The sequence below is a fragment of the Hyperolius riggenbachi genome, chromosome 7, assembly GCF_040937935.1.
Source record: "Hyperolius riggenbachi isolate aHypRig1 chromosome 7, aHypRig1.pri, whole genome shotgun sequence".
Lineage (NCBI taxonomy): Eukaryota > Metazoa > Chordata > Amphibia > Anura > Hyperoliidae > Hyperolius > Hyperolius riggenbachi.
In genome coordinates this window covers 314,201,506-314,221,705 of record NC_090652.1, presented here as the reverse complement: position 1 = coordinate 314,221,705, position 20,200 = coordinate 314,201,506, and the positions used below count along the sequence as shown (strand labels likewise).

The following is a 20,200-nucleotide window of genomic DNA, read 5'->3' as shown; positions in this document are numbered from 1 at the left end:
TTTCCATTCGATGTTTTGGAAAATGGATCAAAATTCAAATCAGACATGTTGGAAATAATCAATATGGCAGGTAAATCTGCCAGAAAATTGTAAGGTGTGTACCAGGCATTAGTCATGACTAATATTATTTACTGTTTGAGAAAAAGGTGAAAAAAGGGTGAGAGAGCCCTGCCCTTGTGAGCTTACAATCTAAAGGAATGGGGGAACTACAGGTGGGGAAGTATACCGTATACATACAGGCAGTGCATGATTAGGTTATTTAGTAAGGAGTAAAACTAGACGTGAGGATGAAGGGTGAATGGCCTAAGTTAGAGCATATGCTTGTTGGAAAAGGTGAGTTTTGAGGGAGCGTTTAAAGATCGCAAAGGTGGGAGAGTGGCGGATATGCTGTGGAAGGGCATTCCAGAGGAGGGGTGAAGCATGTGAGAAGTCTTGTATTGGTGAATTTGAGGAGGTAATTCTAGAGGACAACAAAAGCTCGTGCAGATCTGAGATTGCGGTTGGGTTGGTATCTGGAAACTAGTGAGGAGATGTAAAGGGGAGAGATTGTGGAGAGCTTTGTAGGTTGGGGTAAGAATTTGAACTGGATCCTCTGATTAATTGGCAGCTTATTTTAGGGTGGCTTCAGTATTGCTTTAAATCTTTGCACTTAGAAAAGCGTTCGTAGTGTGAACCCACCCTAAAACCGCTACTTGCTTACCAGTGTTTACCATGGATTAGGTGGTGTGGTGGTACCTTATATCTTCCATACTATCACCTTTATAATACCCCACTGAGCATATTGAATAAAGCTACACTGTTTCTGAATGTCCCGCAGCCAATCTGCTCAGGTCTAGTTTGAGGTCGGAGTCGCGTTTCCAGCTTCTCCTCACTTCTGTACCGCCGCTTCCTCACCACTAAAGCACAGTCATAGGAAGATCACAGCGATACATGCATCCCTCCTAAGCCCCACCCCTAGCCCCGCCCCTCCTCTGCTCATTGGCAGAGGGAGGAAAGCTGGGCACTGGCCATTTCACAAGCACAGCATTTAAAGGACAACTGAAGCAAGAGAGATATGGAGGCAGCCATATTTATTCCCTCTTAAGCAATACCAGTTGCCTGGCTATCCTGCTGATCCTCTGCCCAGGGCCGGATTTAGGCCACGGCCTAGGGCACCACAGGAGGAAGGGCACCAAATCAGCCAGCTAAACTGGTGCAGCTTTTGCAAGCTTGCAAATGCTGCAATGCAGGGAGATCAGGCAAGCTCCTGGCTGCGGTACTCTGCTGCTAGCTGCCTGTGCAGTAGCCACCTTGCTCTCCGTGGCTACAAATACTGGAGGGAAAGGGGGAGGGGTCATCTGGCTAAAAATACAAGAGGGAAGGGGAGGAATCATCTCACTACCTATACTGGAGGGAAAGGGGGAGGAGTCATCTGGCTACCTATACTGGGGGAGGGGGTCATCAGGCTACCTATACTAGAGGGAAGGGGGAGGTGTCATCTTGCTACCTACTGAATGGGGGCGGCTGGTGACAGTGGCCTAGGGTGGTAAAGAGTACAAATCCGGCCCTGCCTCTGCCTCTAATATTTTAGCCATAGCCCCTGAACAAGCATGCAGCAGATCATGTGTTTCTGACATTATTGTCCGATCTGACAAGATTAGCTGCATGCTTGTTTCTGGTGTGATTCACACACTACTGCAGCCAAATAGACCAGCAGGGCTGCCAGGCAACTGGTATTGTTTTAACAGGAAATTAATATGGCAGCTTCCATAAAACTCTCACTACAGCTGTCCTTTAACAGAAAACAAACACAGAAAGCCGATTTATCATTAAACTAATGGCAGTTTCTGAATAGATAGAGGCCACACCTCCAGCAGTAGGTATTAGCCCATTTATGTTCACGATATTTTGTCCTCCCATGGCAATAGTTGTGTTTATATGTAGATACCGTTAGTGTGTAGACATTTACAGCTTAATAATTTTTATAATTATTTTTTTTTCAGCAATAATAAAATGTTTTATTAATTTAAGTGTTGTGATGGTTTAAATACTTTATTGGAATTCCAAGCAGATGGTGGAGTTTATTATCTACCATTTATATAGCTCTGGCATATTCCACAGCGCTGTACAGAGATCACTGATCCATTCCCATCAGTCTCTGCACCAGAGGAGCTTACACTCTAATGTCCTCACCACAGTCATACACTATTATTATTATTATTATACATTTATTTAGCTCTGACATATACCACAGCGCTGTACAGAGATCACTGATCCATTCCCATCAGTCTCTGCACCAGAAGAGCTTACACTCTAATGTCCTCACCACAGTCACACACTATTATTATTATTATACATTTACAGGTAGTGCAGAATTATTAGGCAAGTTGTATTTTTGAGGAATAATTTTATTATTGAACAACCATGTTCTCAATGAACCCAAAAAACTCATTAACATCAGAGCTGAATATTTTTGAAAGTAATTTTTAGTTTGTTTTTAGTTTTAGCTATTTTAGGGGGATATCTGTGTGTGCAGGTGACTATTACTGTGCATAATTATTAGGCAACTTAACAAAAAACAAATATATACCCATTTCAATTATTTATTTTTACCAGTGAAACCAATATAACATCTCAACATTCACAAATATACATTTCTGACATTCAAAAACAAAACAAAAACAAATCAGTGACCAATATAGCCACCTTTCTTTGCAAGGACACTCAAAAGCCTGTCATTCATGGATTCTGTCAGTGTTTTGATCTGTTTACCATCAACATTGCGTGCAGCAGCAACCACAGCCTCTCAGACACTGTTCAGAGAGGTGTACTGTTTTCCCTCCTTGTAAATCTCACATTTTATGATGGACCACAGGTTCTCAATGGGGTTCAGATCTGGTGAACAAGGAGGCCATGTCATTAGTTTTTCTTCTTTTATACCCTTTCTTGCCAGCCACGCTGTGGAGTACTTGGACACGTGTGATGGAGCATTGTCCTGCATGAAAATCATGTTTTTCTTGAAGGATGCAGACTTCTTCCTGTACCACTGCTTGAAGAAGGTGTCTTCCAGAAACTGGCAGTAGGACTGGGAGTTGAGCTTGACTCCATCCTCAACCCGAAAAGGCCCCACAAGCTCATCTTTGATGATACCAGCCCAAACCAGTACTCCACCTCCACCTTCCTGGCGTCTGAGTCGGACTGGAGCTCTCTGCCCTTTACCAATCCAGTCACGGGCCCATCCATCTGGCCCATCAAGACTCACTCTCATTTCATCAGTCCATAAAACCTTAGAAAAATCAGTCTTGAGATATTTCTTGGCCCAGTCTCGATGTTTCAGCTTGTGTGTCTTGTTCAGTGGTGGTTGTCTTTCAGCCTTTCTGACCTTGGCCATGTCTCTGAGTATTGCACACCTTGTGCTTTTGGGCACTCCAGTGATATTGCAGCTCTGAAATATGGCCAAACTGGTGGCAAATGGCATCTTGGCAGCTGCACGCTTGACTTTTCTCAGTTCATGGGCAGTTATTTTGCGCCTTGGTTTTTCCACACGCTTCTTGCGACCCTGTTGACTATTTTGAATGAAATGCTTGATTGTTCGATGATCACGCTTCAGAAGCTTTGCAATTTTAAGAGTGCTGCATCCCTCTGCAAGATATCTCACTATTTTTGACTTTTCTGAGCCTGTCAAGTCCTTCTTTTGACTTATTTTGCCAAAGGAAAGGAAGTTGCCTAATAATTATGCACACCTGATATAGGGTGTTGATGTCATTATACTACACCCCTTCTCATTACAGAGATGCACATCACCTAATATGCTTAATTGGTAGTAGGCTTTCGAGCCTATACAGCTTGGAGTAAGACAACATGCATAAAGAGGATGATGTGGTCAAAATACTCATTTGCCTAATAATTCTGCACTCCCTGTATATAGCTCTGACATATTCCACAGCGCTGTACAGAGATCCGGTTATCCAGTCTCAACCAACCAGCACAAATTGCCGGCAGTACTCGCAGTGGTGAAGGCTGATGTCTTAGGCTGCTTGTGGGCTCTGTTGTGCTGAAACATTGAGTTCCATGGCTCCCACAAGGTTAATATACTTTCACTTACTATATTTTAACATTTAATACAGAGTTGATGGTATGTATATAGAGTTTGGGTATAGTGCTGTATTAGCTTGAGCTATTTTTAACAGAGTCTCAAGCAACAAGAAAGAGCACTTGCCCGGCATCAATCACGTTCGGTGTCGGTTGAGGGGAATCTACTGTACATATGAAAATATGCAGGGACAAAAAAGCAAACCATATAAAGAATGTGTCACAACTGACTTCCAGGGAAGTATTGCAGCACGGACTGGATACACAATATGGACAAGTTTAATAAAAGCTGACCCCGCCTGCCATAGAATCCTTCACCTGGGCTGCTTTGGGTCACATGACCAGATTTTATAACCATATTTGTGGTAGCAAAGACATTTGTGACACAACCAGGTCATACCTGGGCTCAATACTAAACTGTCACACGGTATAGTTAGATCTGTGCGTAGAAATTGTTTTTTTAACAATACTTTATCTAATTTGTATATACATTTGTTATTTTGCAGATACAGGCAGAACTCCAAGTTGACAGGTAATAATGAATGCTATTTAATCAATCATCCTCTGTTTAGGTACCAAGATGTAATGCTTCTGAACAAGGGCTTCTTTCCTGCAGGTCCTGGGGAGGCAGTGGTGTAGCAATAGGGGGTGCAGAGGTTGCGCCCACACCAAGGCCCCTGGACCAGAGGGGCCCACTAGGGGGCGCGCCTTCATCCCATGTTGTTAGCTTTGATTTGGTGCTGTGCTGGTAATAAACACCTATAAATGTGCATTGAATAGCAGTAGTCCTAACAAATTATTTTCTTACTCTGATTACACCTCTTTGACACTGATGCTGTCCTTGGTAGGTTTTGAGGCTCCATATCAATAGAGTGCTTGGGGCCCCATGTAAAAAAAAAAAAAAAAAAAAAAAAAAAAAAAAAGGTAGGCTACCTGATCCAGGGGCTGACTGGATTAGGTAGCCGCAAAAAAACGCTGCTTCTGTGGGCCACACTGGCCCACTTTCACTTTCGTGACCTCTGGGTCACTACACTGCATGGAGAGACTGTATCTCTCACAGCATCAGGCCCGGATTTACATCACAGGAGCCTATAGGCACAGATGTCCTGACACCCTAGACTTCGCCGTCCATGAATCTACAAACACCAGCCTAGCCGCTCCGCAAGTTTAATGGCGGGCCCAGCTGTCACCTCTCCCCTAGTTCCCTTGCCCATCATAGGTAACTACAGTTTCCCCATGAATTAGGTAGCTAGAGGTGGCCCGACTGAAGGGAGATCTGGTCAGTGGAATGCAGAGAGCTGGTAAGACAGGAGGGAGGCACTTGGGGAGGGGAGTGAGCAGCCTTTCCATCATCAGGCGCCTGTAGGCACGCGCCTACAGTGCCTAATGGTAAATCCGGCCCTGCACAGCATGCAGGGAGGCGGGGGAGCAGCAGGAGGCGCGGCCAGGGAGAGAGAGCTGCCCAATGGCAGCTCTGGAAACACTCAGCTCAGCGGATTGTTCAGGAACAGCCTTATCAGTCCGCCGACAGTGCGTACACACGCGCTACTGTCAGCTGAAAGTCCGCCCAGTGGGAGGATCTGACGGACTCGTCGTTGGCTTCCGTAGTGCGTGTGTACGCACCTTTAGCAGTGCTATTCCTCAGATACCCTCACATCCCCTCCTGCCAGCAGTAGCTAACTCTACACTGCAACCCCCCACCTTCCTTCCAGTCACCTTCTAATGTAAACATTGGCCACAATTCACTAAGATCATGCTGGTGATAATGAGGCAAGTGAAAACATGTCACCGCACATTGATCAGTATTTTAAGTGTTAATTCACTAAAGAAGTTTGCCTTATTAACATGCAGTGATAAGCTGTTACAGTGAGAGTCTTATCACTTCAGTCCTAAATTAATTCATCACCTCTGTAGTTATTCTCAATGCAGGAGATCGAGAGGGGAGGAGCACATGCAGGCGGGATGTAGCTCCACCCCTCCTGCTGCCAGGATGATTACAGCTAGCCTGTGTAGAACTGCCAGGAATGGAGAGAGAGAGAGAGAGACTGTGGCTGTGTGAACAATGCAAATGCAGCGCAGGAGATTTGGGCACAGCCCGCGCCACCATAGACTGTAATAGGAATTATGGCTATAGCAGCGCACACTGAGTAACTTCGGTGCCGTCAAAAGGCAGAGCTGAAGTTACTTTTAGAACACTGTACTTCGCCATCCAGCAATAGCTGGAAGCCGAATTACATAATTCCCCACTATCCACGTTGACCTAGAGGGGGAATAGTATTTAACGCCGCCGGAAACTGTTCTAGCCTGATGTGGCGTAGAATCTACGCCGGCCCGTCGTTTCCGCTCCCAACGCAATCGTGCGCACCCGGAGGGGGAGATTAAGCTGTCATATGACTCCCCTCAGTGATCAGCAGCCATCACGTATAGCTGCTGATCACGTGATCACTACGATCGCCGGCGGATCGTAGTGATCACTTTGACAGCGGCGGTAGCAGGGGGGAAAGAAGAGGATCCACTCACCTCCCTGCCGTTCCAGCGATGATCGGCGCCCCCCCCCCCCTCCCCCCCTGCTCTTGCCGGCATCTCCGCTCCTATTGCCTCTCAGTTCCGGGTCCCGGCTTGATGACGTCATCAAGCCGCGACCCGGAACTGAGCGGCATTAGGAGCAGAGATGACGGCCAGCGAAGAGGGGGCTACTGCGGCTCATTACTGGAGCCTGGAAGGTGAGTGATGGCTGCTGGTGAAAGGGGGGGCACCTGTCACCATGGGGGGACACTGCCCAGCCAGCCACAGAGGGGATCCGGCCGCCTGACCCCCCCCCCAACGCAAAATGCCTGGTCCTTAAGGGGGGTCAGGCGGCCAGTTTTAATTTTAAGGATTAAAACCTTAACTTTAAAAATCACTCCTTAAAGGACCACTTTCACGGAAAAAGTAGGAACCGGCAGGTTTTGGGCTAGTTCATCTCCTCATAGGGGATTCTCTGGGTTTTCTTTGTTTTCAGCAGCATTTCCTGAACAACAGTTTAACTGCCAAAATAGTAAGATACCAGCCAGCCTCCCTAATCACTTGATAGAAGTTCTGAGGAGGTGCTCAATCTGTACAAGCATAGTAGAACTTTTTTACTATATACAGTGGTTTGCAAAAGTATTCAGCCCCCTTGAAGTTTTCCACATTTTGTCACGTTACTGCCACAAACATGAATGACTTTTATTGGAATTCCACGTGAAAGACCAACACAAAGTGGTGTGCATGTGAGAAGTGGAACGAAAATCATACATGATTTCAAACATTTTTTACAAATACAGTAAATACAGTAACTGCAAAGTGGGGTGTGCGTAATTATTCAGCCCCCTTTGGTCTGAATGCAGTCAGTTGCCCATAGACATTGCCTGCTGAGTGCTAATGACTAAATAGAGTGCACCTGTGTGTAATCTAATGTCAGTACAAATACAGCTGCTCTGTGACGGCCTCAGAGGTTGTCTAAGAGAATCTTGGGAGCAACAACACCATGAAGTCCAAAGAACACACCAGACAGGTTAGGGATAAAATTATTGAGAAATTTAAAGCATGCTTAGGCTTCAAAAAGATTTCCAAAGCCTTGAACATTCCACGGAGCACTGTTCAAGCGATCATTCAGAAATGGAAGGAGTATGGCACAACTGTAAACCTACCAAGACAAGGCCGTCCACCTTAACTCACAGGCCGAACAAGGAGAGCGCTGATCAGAAATGCAGTCAAGAGGCCCATGGTGACTCTGGACGAGCTGCAGAGATCTACAGCTCAGGTGGGGGAATCTGTCCATAGGACAACTATTAGTCGTGCACTGCACAAAGTTGGCCTTTATGGAAGAGTGGCAAGAAGAAGCCATTGTTAACAGAAAAGCATAAGAAGTTCAGTTTGCAGTTTTCCACAAGCCATGTGGGGGACACAGCAAACGTGGAAGAAGGTGCTCTGGTCAGATGAGACTAAAATTGAACTTTTTGGCCAAAATGCAAAACGCTATGTGTGGCGGAAAACTAACACTGCACATCACTCTGAACACACCATCCCCACTGTCAAATATGGTGGTGGCAGCATCATGCTCTGGGGGTGCTTCTCTTCAGCAGGGACAGGGAAGCTGGTCAGAGTTGATAGGAAGATGGATAGAGCCAAATACAGGGCAACTTGAAAGAAAATCTCTTGGAGTCTGCAAAAGACTTGAGACTGGGGCGGAGGTTCACCTTCCAGCAGGACAACAACCCTAAATATAAAGCCAGGGCTACAATGGAATGGTTTTAAACGGGCGTTCCTAGGGTTGCTGAAGATCCGTGGCACCTGGGGGCACCAGGCGGTGCATACATGCAGCGCAGCAAAAATGGGCGTGGTCATTCTTTGAGTGGGCGTGTCCATGGGGTGGGCCAAATGTACATGAACTTAGTAGCGGTGTAAGCTACAGAGAACGGGCCTGCCCATCGAAATATTGGATGGAACTCCCTGTCCTTTATTTAGATAATTTACAATCATTATAGGCATAGATTAAAGATGTATACACATACTATTTTAATTGGTCAATCACTGACCAATTTTACCACCCCCGTGTAGTAAGTGGGCCAACAGACAATGAATATGATGAACAGAGCTAAAATTGGCTAATCAAAATTGTATGTGTGTACCAGGCTTTACAGCTAATACTGTACATACTGAAGGTAGCAGGGATCAGCATAGAATACAGCTGGTTTACAATCAGTAAAGGTACAGAGTAACACCTTATACTGTACACACTGGAGGTAGATCAGCACACACAGTGCAGGCACCAGAGGACAGCTTATACTGTACATACTGGAGGTAGTAGAGATCAGCACACTGCAGCTAGTTTACCTTCAGTACAGGCACAGAGTAACAGCTTATACTGGAGGTAGCAGAGATCAGCACAGACTGCAGCTAGTTTACTATCAGTACAGGCACAGAGTAACAGCTTATACTGTACATACTGTAGGCAGCAGAGATCAGCACACACACTGCAGCTAGTTTACTATCAGTCGAGGCACAGAGTAACAGCTTATACTGTACATACTGGGGTCGCTAAGATCAGCACACACTGCAGCTGGTTTACGATCAGTACAGGCACAGAGTAACAGCTTATACTGTACATACTGGGGGTAGCAGAGATCAGCACACACTGTAGCTAGTTTACTATCAGTACAAGCATAAAGTAACCGCTTTTACTGTACATACTGGAGGTAGCATAGATCAGCACACACTGCAGCTAGTTTACCATCAGTGCAGGCACAGAAAACAGCTCATACTGGACATTTTGGATGTAGCAGAGATAAGCACACAGGCCCAGCCAGTTCCAGGTGCTGTTTGGCTATTACTACTGGGCTGGCTGCAAGCTGGCTGGCTAGCTGGCTCTGGCTGCACTCTCTCCCCTCCTCCACCCCAATCCCCCACCTGGCTAGTGACTACTGCTAGCTGCAGGCTGGCTGTGTGTGGCTAGCTGGCTCTGGCTGTAGACACTGGCTGCACTCTCGTCTCCCCCTCCAAACCCCCAACACTTGTGATTGCTGGGCCTGGGTGCCACTTACTGTGTGAATAACGATTGCTCTTGGCTGCAGGCTGCCTGGTGGGTGGCCTCTGGCATCTGGCTGCAGGCAGTGGCACCTTCCTTCCTTCCTTGTCCAGGACCAGTCAGTGTCCATGAGGTGGTCTGGGGCATCTGGCAGCGGCAGGCCAGGGAGAGGGACGGGGGTGTACTGACTGACTAAGTCAGTCACTCTGGCAGGCAGTGGCACAGTCACCAGTCCAAACCTGGCTGAGAGATGCACTGTGGGGGGCGCCGGTCGAGCGGTGGTGAGGCAGCGAGGCCTGAGGCCAGACGGTGGTGGAGGCGTGGGGCAGTCTGTGGCTGGTGTGCCTGATGGTCTGGTGGCGGGCGGACGTTTTGCTGGGTGTGGACGGCGCCGCCAATATGACGCCATGTGCTTGCCTGGTGGCCCGGGTCACATGCTGTGCAGGGGGCGGAGCTACTCACGCTCCACGGCTCCAGCCCCCTGCCTTTCAATGTAACTCCACACCCCTTGCCAGGTGCTCCTCCGCTTCTGATTGGAGCAGGAGGCGGCAGGGGGGCGGGTTAAGGCAGCGCATGCTGTCAGTTTTTAGGTGTGATGTCGGGAGCTGGAAATGTATGCGGCCGCCGTATTTGAGCGAACGGCGGCCGCGTTTGCTGACTTGTGCCCATACATTCGTGGCACTTGTGTTGGGCACCCCATTTCATAGATCAGGGGCACCCTAAGACCAGGTTCGTGGCACATGCCACGATTGAATAGCGGTAGCGACGCGCCTGGTTTAAAACAAAACCTATCTATGTGTTAGAATGGCCCAGTCAAAGTCCAGATCTAAATCCAATCGAGAATCTGTCAAGATCTGAAAACTGCTGATCACAAACGCTGCCCATCTAATCTGACTGAGCTGGAGCTGTTTTACAAAGACGAATGGGCAAGGATTTCAGTCTCTAGATGTGCAAAGCTGGTAGAGACATACCCTAAAAGACTGGCAGCTGTAATTGCAGCAAAAGGTGGTTCTACAAAGTATTGACTCAGGGGGCTGAATAATTATGCACACCCCACTTTGCAGTTGTTGTTTTTTAAATGTTTGGAATCATGTATGATTTTCGTTCCTCACGTGTACACCACTTTGTGTTGGTCTTTCACGTGGAATTCCAATAAAATTGATTCACGTTTGTGGCAGTAATATGCCAAAATGTGGAAAACTTCAAGGGGGCCGAATACTTTTGCAAACCACTGTATAAATAAAAGAGAGGCATCTTACCTCTATTGAAGACTCACAGAGATGGGATAACAGGGAGTCTTTATTTAAGAAACGGTTATACTGTACACAACACGTTTCACAGGACTCAGCCCGCTTCCTCAGGTCAATGCAAAAACAGAACCTTAAAATGAGCCGTGTTTGTAAATATTTTATCTGCCTACTTTTTTCGCGACAGTGGTCCTTTAATGTAAAGGGAACCTGAGATGATTAAAAAGGAAAAATGTATACATACCTGGGGCTTCCTCCAGCTCCCTTCGGCTCCCTCACTGCCATCTTCTGCTGCTGTGATCCTCTGCAATTCCTCCCGGTAACTGTACCCCCTCTGATCAGGTTAATGAGCGTAGGTGGGCTTCTCTCACAAGTCAATGCTGCCGGGATACCTCTTGACCCAAGTCTGTCGCACAGTTTCATCTCTATGACACCCTCTAGTGGTGAGTGAAGCTCGCTCCATACTGCAATGGGGGAGCAAATTAATACTGGGGGAACAGCTATGCTGGTTTGGGGGGCTACCTAATAATGGGAATCACATCTGGCTATCTATATTGAGTAGGGGGTGCTCTAATATGGGGGGCACATCTGGCTACATGTACCAGGGTGGGGCACACTTTGAGGGGTGTGCACTTTGGAATCTCAGCCTCTGGTGCTGGAGAACTTTGTCCCGTTCCTGATCTTTAGAATGTCAGCTCTTGTGGACGGGGGTTTCTATGTATGGGTTAATTGCTGGTTTCATACACTCTCTGGTGCCTACAGGAAGAGGCTGGCTTCCTATAGATTATTCTATATCCCGTACATCAGATATACTATATGTGTGAGCTGTGTAATGCATGCCTGTAGCCTGTGGCAGCTCAGCAGTCTCAGATGCTGGATTGTTGCAGTAAGGACTATTTCTCCCAGAATTCCGTTACAAGTAATTACTGCAACAGTTCTCTGGTAATTAGCAGATGGGGTGATGGAGGAGGGGGTGTGGGTTTCATGTCATATATATGTTACGGCCAGAACCCGAAGTTTGGCCACTTCTAGTTCTGGCCGGCCACTTCGGGTTCTGGCTGGCCAATTCGCGAAGTGCCCGCTGCGCTGCGGCCAATGTTAGAAACGGATCATTTACTCTGATATGAATGTATCTTCTGGCCGCAGCGCAGCGGCCAAACGTATTAATTTGTTGCAATTTTTAAGCCGGCGGCAATGTAACGATTCAAGCCGCCGGCTTTTTCATCTGCCTCATCTCTCTCCCTCTCTCTTCTTATGGCCAGCCGGCGGGGGGGGGGGGGGGGGGACACGCGAGTCCCCCCGGGAGTCGTTCGTCGCAGCAGGGGCAGCAGAGCGGGGAGGCTGCAGACATTGCTTCTGCCAGCACCCGCTCTGCAAGAACGGCAGGCTTCCCTGCCGCGACGAACGACTCCGGAGGGACACGCGTGTCCCCGCCCGGCTGCCCATAAGAAGAGAGAGGGAGAGAGATGAGGCAGATGAAAAAGCCGGCGGCTTGAATCGTTACATTGCCGCCGGCTTAAAAATTGCAACAAATTAATACGTTTGGCCGCTGCGCTGCGGCCAGAAGATACATTCATATCAGAGTAAACGATCCGTTTCTAACATTGGCCGCAGCGCAGCGGGCACTTCGCGAATTGGCCGGCCAGAACCCGAAGTGGCCGGCCAGAACTAGAAGTGGCCAAACTTCGGGTTCTGGCCGTAACATATACATGAGATGCCTCTTAGTGCTAATACAGTTACAATTATCGCCTGCTTATAGTGATAGCGCGAGTGTTACCGCGCATGCTCAGCTGACCGCAGAACTGCTTGTGAGATATTACCGTTTCTTTTATCTGCCCATCGGTCTTTTTATCTTTATTGGCAAAAATGAGAACAGGGGAGGGAAACGTTTTGACCTGTTCTGGCTAGCCGAAGACATTCACTCATTATCTTTTAGTTTTTTTTTACATATAAAGGAAACCTGAGATGGTCTACTAAAAGGATTTGATACTTACCCGGAGCTTCCTGCAGACCCATGAGCAGCAATGCGTCCCTCGCCGTCCTCCCAAGTGCCTCCGTTCTCCTGGTATTGGTCCCGGTAATCTGGCTCAGTCGCGTCAGTCGGCTCTTCTGCGCATGTGCAGCCCTTCCACGCATGCGCAGAAGAGCCGACTGAGCCTGGTTACTGAGACCAATACCAGGAGAACGCAGGCACTCAGGAGGACAGTGAGGGACGCAGCGGTGCTCACGGGGCTGCAGGAAGCCCTGGGTAAGTATCAAATCTTTTTAGTAGACCATCTCAGGTACACTTAAATAGAAAATGAAATTTAAAAAAACAGGAGGCAGGAAATTTGGGCGCCTGCGGCTATGGACTATTTAGGCGCCCCATATGCGCTAATGCAAAATATTGTCTATAAGGCGCCAAAAGAAGAATTTGGGTTGCGCGATAAATAGAGGGCGCTGAGCGCCTCCAACCGAAATTTCATTTTTGTTATTGTTTTGAAAATTATCATTATGAAATAAATTTTGAGAATTAACGTTTTGTAAATTATCGTTTTGAAATTTATTGTCTTAGAATTTTTTTTTTACATTATTTGCAGCTGAGTGAGGGGGGTTTTAAGGTTAGGCGTCAAGAAGGGGGGTTAGGTTTAGTTGCAATAAAATATCGGTAATATTTACCAAAATGTTACTATCGTTATTACGACTGTAAATTTTTTAGTGTTCATTGATTTAGATGATATTTAGCAATCTCAGCTTCACCCCACGCCCTTTTTAATACCGTTATTTTAGCATATTCATTATTCTAACTCAGATATAGATCAAGAAATTCTACATGCAATTCCGTATTTTTTTTTTTTTTTTTTACGATCCAATTTTTGATTCTGATGAAAGTCTGATTAGTAGTGCATGCTGCTACGTTTTTCAATTGGAATCAAAAAACGTATCGTAAAAAAAAATCGGAATCACATGTAGTGTGCAAGATGTCTTAGGCCTGGTGCACACCAGAGGAGTTTTTCTGAGCGTTTGAGTTTTTAAATCTGCTGCTAATGTTATCCTATGTGTCTGTGCACACTGGAGCAACGAGGTTTTGTAAAAAAAAAAACCCATAGCATTACATTGGGAAGAGCTTTTGAAACCTCTATAAGCACTTCCCAATGTAATGCTATGGGGTTTTTTACAAAACCTCATTGCTCCAGTGTGCACAGACACATAGGATAACATTAGCAGCAGATTTAAAAACTCAAAACGCTCAAAAAACTCAAAAGAAAGAGGATGCTCACAAACCAGGGTTACCTCATAGGCAACCACTGTAAGGGCTCATTCACACCTAAGTGGGAATCGCGCAATTCCCACTCACCGCTTAGAACGCTTAGCCCATGTTATCCTATGGCAGTGTTCTCACTGCCGCGATCACGGGCGTTTTGCAATTAGCGATAATCGCAAACTCGTTACCAGCAGCATTTTTCCGGCGATTCTGTAACTATCGCAATTAGCATGTATAGAACCGCTATACGCGATCGCTCCCAAAATACTACTTTGTACTAAAACACTATGCAAAACAATTTTTTGCCTTTAAAACAGAAGATATTTGTGATTATTCAGGTTGGAGTGAGTGTATGAGGTCTCCCACAATGCAACACTGCTGAATATGCAAATCATCCTTTGTTGTCCCTGTATGCTAAACACACCTCCAGTCCAGTAATCAGGATTTGGCGATTGTTTCCATAAACGGGTCAATTATGGCATTTTCTCTCTTCAGATACGACTGCAAAATCCAACATTCCAATCGACAAAACTCTGTATTCCAATAGACCATTGAATGGTTTCCCGTTGATTTTCTCCACATACTGCGTGGTGTTCTGTAGAATTCGATTGTAAAAATCTGATCGAATGATCGTATCTGTGGAAAACATTGTACTGTTAATGGATACCTTTTGACTACACAGATGTGGGAAGGCTGAACAAAATTGTAGAATCAGAATTGTAAGGATTGTAGTCAGTCTTCAGCCTTTAAGGTGCCCAATAACAGTACAATTTTTTCATCAGATACAATCTTTTGACACACTTTCTATGAGCGAATTGTACAGAAAACTGCAGTGTGTGGTGGAAATCGATGGAAAATGATTCTTTGGTTGATTGGAGCAGAAAATGTAATCAATCCAAAAAGTTGGATTTTACGATTGTACCCTAATTGACTCGTTAACGGGAACAATCGATAATTACCTTCCAATTACTTACGATAGTAAAAAGTGAATCGAAAGATCGCATCTGATGAAAAAATTGTACTGTTAGTGGGTACCTTAACAATTTTTAAAATCTTTTTAATTCAAGAATTGCAATCAATTTTTCTGACTGTAACATTTAAAAATCTGATCAATGTAGCACACACCTGTGTGCAATTGAAAATGATTGAAAACTCTGAGAACATTGCTTGGAAGTATACCGTATACAGTATAAGGAAATTAACAATTTACCCTACTCCATTTAATTTTCATAAAAATTGATTCGAAAAATCCAGCACTCCCGATAGACTTTTATCGAATAAAAACAGGAAGTCTGATCGGATTTCTTGCTCGAATAAAAAAAACAAAACTTAAGATATTTTGGAAAATCCAGTCGTTTTTATCGAATTGCTGTAAAATCGGACCATTTTATTGTATCGTGTGTGTGGCTACCTTTAGACGTTTGTAGCCACAATAAAATATATTTGGAAGAAATGTTGAATTAGTACCCGGGGAAGACCTTGTCGGTTTTCTAAAGGAAGAGATTTGGGCTAGCGACTGTGCGGGGAGCGCAGACCCTGCGGACAGCATGCAGCATGGAACATGTGACAGTGTCACCCAACCCCGGGCACCTCTACGCTTCCCTGCCCCAGTTACTATGACGATGGGGGAAACTAAACGCTCTGCCAGTTGTGTATGAGCCTGAGGAAGATGGGAAAGTGGGAGGAGAAGGGCAGAGCTGATTCACAGGGACAGGCAGGAGGAGGAGGAGAGAGGGCATGATGGAGAGAGGAGGAGGAGGAGGGGGGATCCATCAGCTTATTCTCAATGCAAAGCATCCTTCTGCAGAGGCTACTGCTGCACACAAAGAGCAGAGACAGCCGGACAGCCTGACCCCCACGCATCCTGGCCAGGTATAACACCCACAGCCTGCTGACACCATACACACCACACAATACCTACACACCATCACAACACAACTACACACCACACACACCAACACAACTACACACCTACACAATATCCAGGTATAACACCCACAGCCTGCTGACACCATACACACCAACACAACTACACACCCACACACCAATACAATACCAACACAACTACACACCTACACAATATCCAGGTATAACACCCACAGCCTGCTGACACCATACACACCAACACAACTACACACAACACACCAATACAATACCTACACACCAACACAACACAACGACACACCTACACAATATCCAGGTATAACACCCACAGCCTGCTGACACCATACACACCATCACAACACAACTACACACCCACACACCAATACAATACCAACACAACTACACACCTACACAATATCCAGGTGTAACACACACTGCCTGCTGACACCAAGACAGCAGATCTACACACCAATATACAATACCTACACACCAACACAACACAGCTACACACACACACACACACACACACACACACACACACACACACACAACAATATCCAAGAAAACACACACAGCCTGCTGATGCCAACACCACACAATAACCACACACCAACACAACTACACACACAATATCCAGGTATAACACACACTACTTGCTGACCCCATCACCACACAATACCTACACAGCTACACATCCACACAACACAACTACACACCCACACAATATCCAGGTATAACACGCACTGCCTGCTGACACTGGACACACCACAAAACTATACACTCCCACACAATACCCACACAACTCAACTACACACCTACACAATATCCAGGTATAACACACACAGCCTGCTGACACCAACATCACATAATAACCACATACCAACACAGCTACACATCCACACAACACAACTACACACCAACACCACACAATAAACACACACCAAAATACAGTAACTCGACATGATCACACAGACACACAATATCCTTGTATAACACACACAGCCTTCCACTATATACACCAAACAATAACTACACTCCAGCATCACACATGCACACCATCACAACAACACCTACACACCATTATACAATAACTCTACATCATCAAACAAACACACTATACCCGGGTGTAACACCCACAGCCTGCCGCCATACACACCAGGCAATAACTGCAAACCAGCATCACAGCATGCAGCTAGAATACAAACCCACACAATGCACTGGCGTAATACACACAGCAAACTGTGCAGCTGTAACAGAAGTCACACACACCTGCTACACACAGGCATGATCCGCTATACCTCCCCTCTATCCTACATGCCACTGGCTGATTCCTAATACAGCAGAACTATCCTATAGATATAGACTGCAGGTGTGATAGTCGTCCAGCAGGCTGCAGCCTGACACACTGTCTGACACAGCGCTGCTGTTATTATATGTCATGTAGTGCATTCAGCACACACCCACTGCACGCTACAAGCCCATTCACTGATCCATTCACTCAGAACTCTGCAGAGATACTACACAAAGCTAACACAGCCTGCCTGACTCACTGTACTGATTACTGAACATAATACACACTGCTGCTCACTCCAACACAATATACAATAATACACACTGCACTACCACACACAATACAGCACACAAACCTACACGCTGCATAGGCTAACACAAACTGCTCAATACACTTTACAACCAAGCACAATCTGTAGACTACACAATCCCACAGACTAAACCACATAAACAGCACAAACCTACAAGGTACACAGCACTACCAACAGCACAAGGCTAGAGACTGCAATATAAAATGCACAAACCTACACAATGCAAAGCACTGCACAGCACTAACACTACATAATATAACACACACACACATAACAATACTGTACATAATATAACACACACATTGTATGTAATATAACACTAAACACTAAATATTCTAGAACGCGCACAATATTACACACAGCACAGATCCCACAATACTGCACGCTGCGGACGCACAATATATTGCAGAACGTGTGACACTGCTGCACAGTAGCGCTCTGGGCAGCCCTTGGCACAGTGCCGCACATGTGGTGACTGCAGCTGTCAGCACTGCACACACACACAGCACACACACATACACAGCAGTGGGCAGGTGGGTTCAGAGAACAATGCTTGTGGAATATTGGAATATCCAGCACGTCTCGCCAGGGCTGGGGAGCGATTGGGCATACACTGCGGAATGATGGCACGGACCACCTCTGACAATGGTAAGTGTCTGTCACTGTGCGGAGGAGGGGGTGTGATCGCCGAGCATGCTGCACCTCTTGGGACTTGTGTTGCCACCAGCACAAGCTGTGACATTCCATTGTGTGTGCATGCCTGGGGCTGCTAGATACCTAACAAAGGACCTCCGTCATGTGTGCAGGTGTGTTTTCTGGGACACTGCTAGTGGGGTATTACATGGGACACCTTGCCCTGGCTGAGCCCTGATCTGTCCTTCAGTGGCATGATTGGACTGTAGGTGGTGGATTTGCCCTGGACTCAGCATGGTCTGCAGAATAGAAGCTATTGGCTGTTGTTAGATGTTCCCACTGGTGACAGGTCCCCATGGTGGCAGGTGAGATCGAAGTCCTTTCTCGCTATCTGTTCTGAGACTCTCTATGAGACTCCGAGAGGAGAGCTTAGAGGACAAAGGAGAGACTTTACCCTCCACCCCCATGAAATTATAAATTGTTTATCCTGTGCTACGATTGTTATTATTATTATAATTAGTGTTTATGTAGTGCCGACATCTTCCGCAGCGCTGTACAGAGTATATTGTCTTGTCACTAAGGGCTGGTGCACACCGATCGGCTTTTTCCGCGTTTTCAGATCCGCTTGCGGCTGCGGATCTGCTTGGTCAATGTATCTCAATGGGGTGGTGCACACCAGAGCGGCAGACGTTTTGCAGAAACGAAAAATGCCTGGGTGAGGCATTTTTTGGATTTCGGATGCGTTTCTGCCTCAATGTTAAGTATAGGAAAAACGCAAACCGCTCTGAAAAACGGCACTTCAGAGCGGTTTTGCAGGCGTTTTTGTTACAGAAGCTGTTCAGTAACAGCTTTACTGTAACAATATATGAAATCTACTATACTGAAAACCGCAGCAGCAATCCGCAAAACGCTAGCAAAACGCCTCATAAAAATAAAAAAAAGCGTTTAAAAATCTGCTAGCATTTTGCGGATCTGCTAGCGGGTTTTGGTGTGCACCAGCCCTAACTGTCCCTCAGAGGGGCCCACAATCTAATCTTAACATAGTCATATGTCTGTATATATCGTGTACTGTATGTATCATAGTCTAAGGACAATACCAGTTACCTGGCAGCCCTGCTAATCTATTTGGCTGCAGCAGTGTCTGACTAACACCAGAAACAAGCATGCAGCTAATCCTGTCAGATCTGACAATATGTCAGAGACACTTGATCTGCTGCATGCTTGTTCAGGGTCTAAGGCTGAAAGTATTAGAGGCAGAGGATCAGCAGGGCAGCCAGGCAACTGGTATTGCTTATAAAGAAATAAATATGTCAGCCTCCATATACCTCTCACTTCAGTTGTCCTTTAAAGGACATCAATCGCAAAAAATTGTAGAATTTAAAAACATTCATACAAATTTGCATTGCTCCTTGAATGCAATACACTATCAATTATTTTTTTCCCTATGTTGCAGTCACGTAAAGTAGGTAGTGAAAATCTGACAGGTCTGACAAGTTTTGGACTAGTCCATCTCATGGGGGATTCTCAGTTATTTATTTATTTCCAAGAGCACTTACTACATGGCAGTTCCTCAGCCTAACTGCCAAAATATTGTGAAAATAAGTAGGGAGGCTCAGTGCCATCTTTGTATAGATCTTTTCCAGGGAGTGATTTTGTAAAGAATAAAGTTAATATTGAGATTCTTCTGTGAGGAGATGGACTAATCCAATATCTGTCAGTTCTGTCAGCTTTTTACTGCCTACTGTAAAGTCTGGTACACACCTTCAATTTTGATTGGCCAATTGTACCATCTCCGTGTATATTATGTTCATAGTATGCATTTTGCTGGCTTTCATACCACATGGGAGTGGTAAGAATGGCCAGTCGATATTGGTTGTGTGTAGGTGACAGCAACATAGGGAAAAAATAATTACCAGTGCATGTTACTCCAGAAGAAGTGTACATTTTATGTGTATGTATATCAAACTTTTAC

At 45.8% G+C, this 20,200-nt stretch overlaps 2 protein-coding genes across 6 annotated transcripts in view; both read left to right on the top strand.

Moving 5' to 3' along the window:
* The window catches only part of IQCB1 (IQ motif containing B1), a 108,538-nt gene that overhangs the window by 37,947 nt on the left and 50,391 nt on the right, over positions 1-20,200 (top strand). The window contains exons 15-16 of one of the 2 annotated variants that reach the window (XR_011022894.1): positions 4,578-4,603; positions 4,688-4,848. The gene's annotated coding sequence lies outside the window, so the exon portion shown is untranslated. Of the gene's footprint in view, positions 1-4,577; positions 4,604-4,687; positions 4,849-20,200 lie in introns of those variants that run through there. The other variant, XR_011022895.1, reaches the window with a different exon arrangement.
* Positions 15,874-20,200, top strand: part of LOC137525218 (myosin-M heavy chain-like) — a 114,059-nt gene continuing 109,732 nt past the window's right edge. For 2 of the 4 annotated variants that reach the window (XM_068246206.1, XM_068246202.1), the window contains exon 1: positions 15,874-18,243. The gene's annotated coding sequence lies outside the window, so the exon portion shown is untranslated. The remainder of the gene's footprint in view (positions 18,244-20,200) is intronic. The other 2 variants (XM_068246204.1, XM_068246203.1) reach the window with 2 other exon arrangements.